Genomic DNA, 7,759 nt, shown 5'->3' with positions numbered 1-7,759 from the left:
GTTTTAAAGACAGCCTCAAGCTTTTGCTCAAAGAGGCTAACACTGCCACTAACAACTAGGAAATCCTGGCAGATAGTCCACATGAATCTCTCTTTCTATATTTGCACAATGTCAAGCACACTATCAGCACTGAATAAATAATAATCATAGAAACCTGGAGTCAGCCAGGAAATAGCTGTGAATGAGGCATTCATATTTTAAAACTTGAAACTGTAAAATTATCTTGTTATGATTCTGGGAAAACTGTTCTTTTCTTTTTTCCATGTTGTTTTATTTTCCTAAAGAAGAAGAAATGCTAATGCTGCTGCTGAAGGTACAAAAAAAAAAAAAAAGTTTACTTGGTCCTGTAATACAGAATTACACATCTGAAGTGTCCTGCCTGCTTCATACATAAAATCCCTTCAAGGAGCAAAATAAAGAACAGTCCTGATTTTAAATCCAAAGAATCTGTTTCTAACTGGGGGGGGCGGGGAAATAGAAATGGCATACAAATGTATTATATGGGAGAAAGAGGGAGAGCAGCTGAAAACAGTTTCACCAGACAATCTTGCTCTTGATAATGTCTGGACAAAGTCAACTTTTTTCTAAATATGATTGAAATTCCATGTTAAAAGGTATTTATGTGAGTCATAAATCTTTAAAACAATGAGCAAAATTCATGGGGAATTCAGTCTCCAGCTCTATAGAAATAATAATAAAGTGCAACTCCCTTTGGTAAAACAAGTTGAATTTGGTAAGTCTTATTTAATTCAGACTCTTGACAAACATTCAGGGTTGTTCTTTCTTCACAAAAGAATCAATTATGTCTCCTTCTCTGTTGAGATCTAGGGCTCCTATAGTATACTAAGGGTATTTCAAGACTGTATTTTTATGGTTAGAGATGAGAAGAAACAGATTCTTAAGGTACTTTAAAATCCGCTTTTATAATTGCTGCCAGGGATACACATACAAACATTTTTTTCATGTATTGGTCATCTTTAACAGAAATACAAAAAGATCTGAGGAATGCCTCAGTATAATCAAATTGCAATTAAGTTAGTCCAGAAGCATTTGTTAAAAGATATAATGGCAAGGATTATAAAGGAGAAGAATAAACTGAAAACACAGAATGCCAAAAATCACCATCTGCTGAGATGATGGAGTATCATGCTCAAAGCTGTTAAGGTGTTACTAGAGCTGTTGTATATTACAACATTAAACAGTTAATTGCAGTTCATGGGTTTTAAGTAAAAGGACTGGGGACTGCTTTTTACCATAGCAACCACAAAAAAGAAATCTCTTAAAGCATGTATGCAATGCGCGCCAACAAAAAAGGAAAAAAAAAAAAAAGAAATATATTTGGAATTCAGCATTTAAACTATAATTATTTGGAGAAATTCCTCTTTCCAAATTTACATTCAGAGTATCCTGGAGAGAATAAGACATTCATTCCAAAATTACCAAAAGTCTTTCCCGAGGGACAAGAAGATGTCTTAGATTCTGTATCTTATCTCACTAACAACTGTTAAGATGACTCCTGCTGCTTAGGTAAACAGAGTAGGGAGTGAATGGATAGAAAAGAAAGGAAAACTTCTATCATCTCATTGATGTGTGGCCACTTGTGCCGCAGGCAGGGCATGGGTATAAACGAATCGGTCAAGATCACGTGTACTATTGTTTACCTTTTGCCACTCCAACCATTTCTGTCGTGTGCTGAGGTCAGCCTATTCGTGCTCTTTTAGCATGAGAAGCAAGTTACAGTGACAACATTTCTGGTTGTTTAATCCCAGGTCAGGTCAAGTTTGAGAGAAGGATAGGAGAAAAGGAAAGTAAAATGACAGTCACATCATCATCATTCCTTAAATATGAACACATGACATTTTGATACTGATGGAACTTCTTGTCCATGTTCTCCTTTGAAATAAAATGCTGATGAGTTCAACCATCTTTCCAGACGTGGCTCAGTTTTGATGGAATAGTTATTTTGATGTATGATTCTTCTGAAGCCTTTGCAAAGGCTGGATAGCCGTAGGGGCAGCAGATTAGAGAGGAAGCCCCACAAACTAGCTGGAGCAGTGATCTAAAAGGTGAGACGGGCAGGTGAAAAGCAAGGAGTGAGAAAGAGGGAAGTCCTGCTGGTTGCTGTACCCAGAGGATACACTGAGGGCAGGAGACAATAGGAAGGGTTGTATTTCATCAGCCCTGAACTAACTAAAGGTTTTAAAAGGAAATGTTTTTAAAACATCTATGGTAACTGCTGAAAACAATTATGTCTGTGGTATCTGCCAACTCTCATAATTATCTGCTGTTGTTTCAAAAGTGTGTATGGGAAATTTTGCAAAATCTAGGACCAATAATCCCATGGCTGACACAGCATGCTCTTAGACACTTACACCACAAATATAGTGTGAGAACTGAACAGAACAGTTGGCTACATTAAGATTCAGATTGACAAAGACAGACTGAGGGGGTTTTGTCAGCTGATGTAAAAATTTCCATAGGAAAAAATATTAAACCCTGAATAAATGGATAAATTCACCCATGTATGAGCACTTTCAGGACCTAGAGATGCCCTTCGAGTTTTCCCTCTACAAATCCAGAAGATGCATGTTCATGGCTCCACGCACCCGCAAGTTCTCCAAACAAGACCATTCCTAAACTCTCCAGTGTAGACTCATCTCTCTATTTCAAGGAATTCATATTGTACTGCTATTAAATGTTGTGTTTATCAAGGGACTGTTGTTAGGTCTTTTCACCACCATAACTCACTCTGTTTATGTACAGCCTCTAACTTCGCATTTGTATTTGTTTATAACCGCATGACATAGAACTTGCTCCATTGGTTAAGAACAACTTTAGAAATATTTAAAAGTGCCCAACTCCACTGTGACATGAACACCTAATACAATAAAAGGCCACTGCTTATGCTACTAATAGATTTGACTGAGTTGTATCACTGGGCTAATTATGATGATGCGTGAGGGCACAGAAAAAAAGGCTCCACTGTTCTTGTAAATGGAAGAATAAACACTTCTTGCCATAGAGAACTGACAGCCAAAATATGCTTAAACACAAAATCTTGCATGAGATTTTTGAGCCCACTATACATAAAGCTTTCTGATTTTGGTTGCCTTCCTATATCACAGGCTACAATTGTAACAGTATTTTGAAGTCACTAGTAGCTGCAATGCCAAGAGGAAAAAATGTTCTTAAGGCAGAGGGAAAAACCGGCATTGCATTATCAGCTTATTATAGAGTCCTTGAATGTAAATATGAATGCAAGGAAAAATGTAAGAGCTCAGATTTAGTATATGCAGAATAAGACTCCAATTCCACACAAGGAGGAAGAGGAGTTTGTGTTTAATAACTGGTTTGAATTTGAATATTTTTATTTTTTTTATTATTATTATTCAGCAGAATTAAACACAGAGATGCCCAATGTCTTTTGAAGGAAAAGCATTTTTTTAATCTGTCAATTAAAAGATTTGGAATACCCAGCCAGTTCAGGCTATAATCTTGCATCAAACAAATGGGTATCTGAAGTTGAACTACAAAATACTCATGATTGTAATTTTATAATGGTTTTTAGTTAATTATTTTTCCTAAAAGAGCATTGTTCACTTTTCATTGGTCTTGTAACTTTTGCATATACCAGATGTCACATGCTGAGTATCTACAAAACAAGACTTGATTCAATGCACAGAGCTGCATCATTGGAGGTTATTAGCCAGTTAAAATGTTTGATGTCCATAGATGTACAAAGATTTTCTTAATCTGAACCTGGAAAGTTGCAATCTTAGCTCCTATGCGTTTCAGAAGTGTGCACCCTTCACAGGAAAAACGGGATATTTTTAATAATGTCTCAACTTTTATTTTGTCTTCTTGACTAGCTATGTTTTTCCATTTAACCCCAGAGTATCTGTGGAGTACCCCCACAGTATAAGTACTGTGTACTTATACTTCATCTGGTTGGAGGAAATAGTGCCTTAGGAACACTCATCAAACCATAGGTTTCCAATAAATAGACTATCATAGATTCATAGAATCACAGAATCATAGAATGCTTTGGGTTGGAAGGGACCTTTAGAGGTCATCCAGCCCAACCCCCCTGCAGTGAGCAGGGACAGCTTTAACCACATCAGGTTGCTCAGAGCCCCATCCAACCTGACCTGGGATGTTGCCAGGGATGGGGCCTCCACTACCTCTCTGGGCAACCTGTTCCGGTGCTTCACCACTCTCATTGTAAAAAATTTCTTCCTTATATCCAGTCTAAATCTCTTCTCCTTTAGTTTAAAACCATTACTCCTTAAGGGTCCTGTCACAACAAGCCTTGCTAACAAGATTGCCCCCATCTTTCCTGTAGGCCCCCTTTAAGTACTGGAAGGCCGCAATAAGATCTCCTTGCAGCCTTCTCTTCTCCAGGCTGAACAACCCCAACTCTCTCAGCCTGGCCTCGTAGGAGAGGTGCTCCAGCCCTCGGATCATTTTGGTGGCCCTCCTCTGGACCCACTCCAGCAGGTCCATGTCCTTCTTGTGCTGAGGGCCCCAGAGCTGGACGCAGGGCTCCAGGTGAGGTCTTACCAGAGCAGAGCAGAGAGGCAGAATCACCTCCCTCAACCTGCTGACCACGCTTCTTTTGATGCAGCCCAGGATTCGGCTGGCCTTCTGGGCTGCAAGCACACGTTGCCGGCTCATGTCCAGCTTTTCGTCCACCAGTACCCCCAAGTCCTTCTTGGCAGGGCTGCTCTCAATCCCTTCATCCCCCAGCCTGTATTGGCATTGGGGGTTGCCCCGTCTCAGGTGCAGGACCTTGCACTTGGCCTTGTTGAACCTCATGAGGTTCACACAGGCCCACCTCTCCAGCTTGTCCAGGTCCCTCTGGATGACATCTCGTCCTTCTGGCATGTCAGCTGCACCACTCAGCTTAATGTTGTCTGCAAACTTGCTGCGGGTGCACTCAATCCCACTGTCTATGTCATTGGTGAAGATACTAAACAGCACTGGTCCCAGTACGGACCCCTGAGGGACACCACTTGTCACCGGTCTCCATCTGGACATTGAGCCGTTGATCACTACCCTCTGCATGCGACCATCCAACCAATTCCTCATCCACCAAACAGTCCACCCATCAAATCCATATCTCCCCAATTTAGAGAGAAGGATGTTGTGGGGGACTGTGTTGAAGGCTTTACAGAAGTCCAGATAGATGACATATGTTGCTTTTCAAAGAACAACTTACTTATGTCATTAAGAGGAGGATCTAATTAAGGAATTCATTAGATCTGTGAGACTGTAACTGAGGTCTATCCACATCTGGTCTCTGTAACCATACTGCCTTTGTAAAATGTCTGGTGAAGAGTTTGATGACAGATGTGTAGGGTACCCTGTGAGATGTTTTGAAGGATGATGGTATCAAAATGTCTGTGAAACAACCTCTCGTTGCATGTAAGCCAAGGCTTAAATATCAAACATAATTTTCACTTCAGTTGCCTTTAGTTGTCAGGCACATTGCTCACTATGCCCGAATTCCTGCTAAGGCCTTTGAGATCCATTTGGACTGAGTACAGAATTTGCAGTGCTTATCAGAAGATACTATCTTTGACTCTTCTAGGTTAGGATCGAAATCTTATCAGGACAAAGCTCCTTGCAAGGTTAGCATGTTGATGCGCGGAGCTACAAGAGATTTCCCTGTACAGTAGATGAGAGACAATTGATTTCTTGCACTCCACTTCCAGCCTCAGCCAGAAATACAAGACTAACAGGCTTGCTTTCTTCTGTGATTTCAACATGTCTGCTTCCTGTACAGGCTGGAAATAGGACATACCGTAACAACTGTCAAAACATTTCAGAACCTCAAGCAAGGTGTGATTGGAGCCGGCTTCTGGAAGGAGCGAGGGCTTGGGGAGACACGCGAGCAGGCTGGGCCCTCTCTGCTATCGACTGATTTAGGGCCCAAACGTGACCTCCACCAAAGGCATTGCAGTTTGACCCTCACTCAAACCTCTTGTCTGGGTGGTCCCAAACTTTCAGAGCTGGGCTGAAGTAAAGTCAAGCGTCTCCTAAATGCCGAGGGACAATCTGTCCAGGCTGAAATCTTTATTTCGCTGTTCGAGCAGCCCTCGGGGTGCCTCCCCTCAGCCCACTCACACACACCGCCTGGTCCCGCCAGGGACGAGTCCCCGTTTACAGTGGGGATCAGCGAGCTGCTGGGAGAGCGGGACAGCCTCTGCGCCAGCACTTGTGCAAAATGGCGGGAGGGCAGGCAAGCCCCTGCGCTGAGGGAAAGGGGCCTCCAGCCGCGGCCAGGGCAAAGCTGGGAAGCATTGCTGGCTTCCCAGGCAGAGGCAGAGGAGAGCTGGCTGCTGAAAGGAGGGGAGAAGGAAAGGGGGCTTCCCCCAAGGGGGTGAGGAAGCGTTTAGAGAGAAGAGGGCAACTCCAAGCAGCTTTGTGAGGAGAGAGGCAGCTCGCTGGTGGGAGGTGGAGAGATGACGCAGAGCTGGGAGAGATGTTTGGGAGAGACCTGTCCTCCACCGAGGGAGGCAGGGGAGAGGAGAGGCTCTTAACTGCAAAGCAGGGGATTAAAAAGCAAGGCAGGGCATATTAAAAGACATGGTAGCATTTGGTGAGGCAGCTGGGCCCAAGTGGGAGAGCAGTGAGTGAGAGGCTGGCAGCAAAAAACAGGCCCCAAGATGGTGCTTCAGCGGAGTGACCTGGTGGGAAATGAAAACCCACCCTGCAGTGCGAGGGTAAAAGTGACAGAAAAGAGGGAACAAAATTCAGAAAATGGAAGAGTTTGGGAGAAAGAGGAATACAAACAGGAGAAATATGGCATCTACATTGAGAAGGAACAGAAGAAAATTGATTATGATGCAGTGAGGGAGATGCAGTAAGTTGCTGCTGTGTTGTGCTCTGCCAACACACACAAACATGGCTGGTGAATGGAAAGTTATAATATACATTATTCAGCAGGGCAAACTTAATTTTTAATGAAAGTATATTTTTATGCCTACCTCAGGAGAAATGTGTGAAGATCTTTGGGGACCTGCGCTTTGTGGTTTTCGTTATTCACACGGGCATTGTGAGAGAGCAAAGCTTAGGAACGTAGCATGCTGTTTGAACGCAGGCTTAATACCGAGGCAAGGTAACTTCCTCCATCCCCAAGTGGTTTTATACCTCAAAATCTGAAGAACTTTGCCATGTCTTTCAAAAATACAGGGAACTCCTACAGGTTTCTACTTTTCTGTCCCAACTGGATGGGTAGGAGCCTTCCTCTAGACTCTGGATATGGCCTTCAAAAACATTATTGTTGCTGTTATTTACCAAGAAACTGTTTCAAATAAAACAAAACAGATAAATATTTAATGAGTAAAATACAAATGATTTGCTGCACCACTGCTAGATATGCTTAACAATTTTAAGCAGCAGTACGAAACATGCACTGACAGTGTTTTAAAACAATTCCCCTGTGATCTTTCGTGAGTACCTGTCAATACAGGAAAACTGAATTTTAACCTGTCAAGTACTCTTTGACCTGTCATTCATGTCTCCCATCTTTCCAAACAGCCACACTGTTAAGAATCTACCCCTCAGTCTTCTGCAGTGACTGTACTCCCCTGACCTGGTCTAATCCTCAGTTTCTTGCCATAAGTTCACCCAATGAAGTGTTAGACCAGGGACCTCGGGTAGTTTGTTTGAAGAAGAGAGTCTGATACCAATGTTTCATACAGGTTGTACCATATTGCTAAGACTGGATGTTCAGGTGTTTGGTGGAGGCTGGGAC

The sequence above is a fragment of the Pelecanus crispus genome, chromosome 1 (assembly GCF_030463565.1).
Source record: "Pelecanus crispus isolate bPelCri1 chromosome 1, bPelCri1.pri, whole genome shotgun sequence".
Classification (NCBI taxonomy): Eukaryota; Metazoa; Chordata; class Aves; order Pelecaniformes; family Pelecanidae; genus Pelecanus; species Pelecanus crispus.
The sequence above is the reverse complement of the archived record's forward strand: the minus strand, read 5'-3'. Positions refer to the sequence as shown.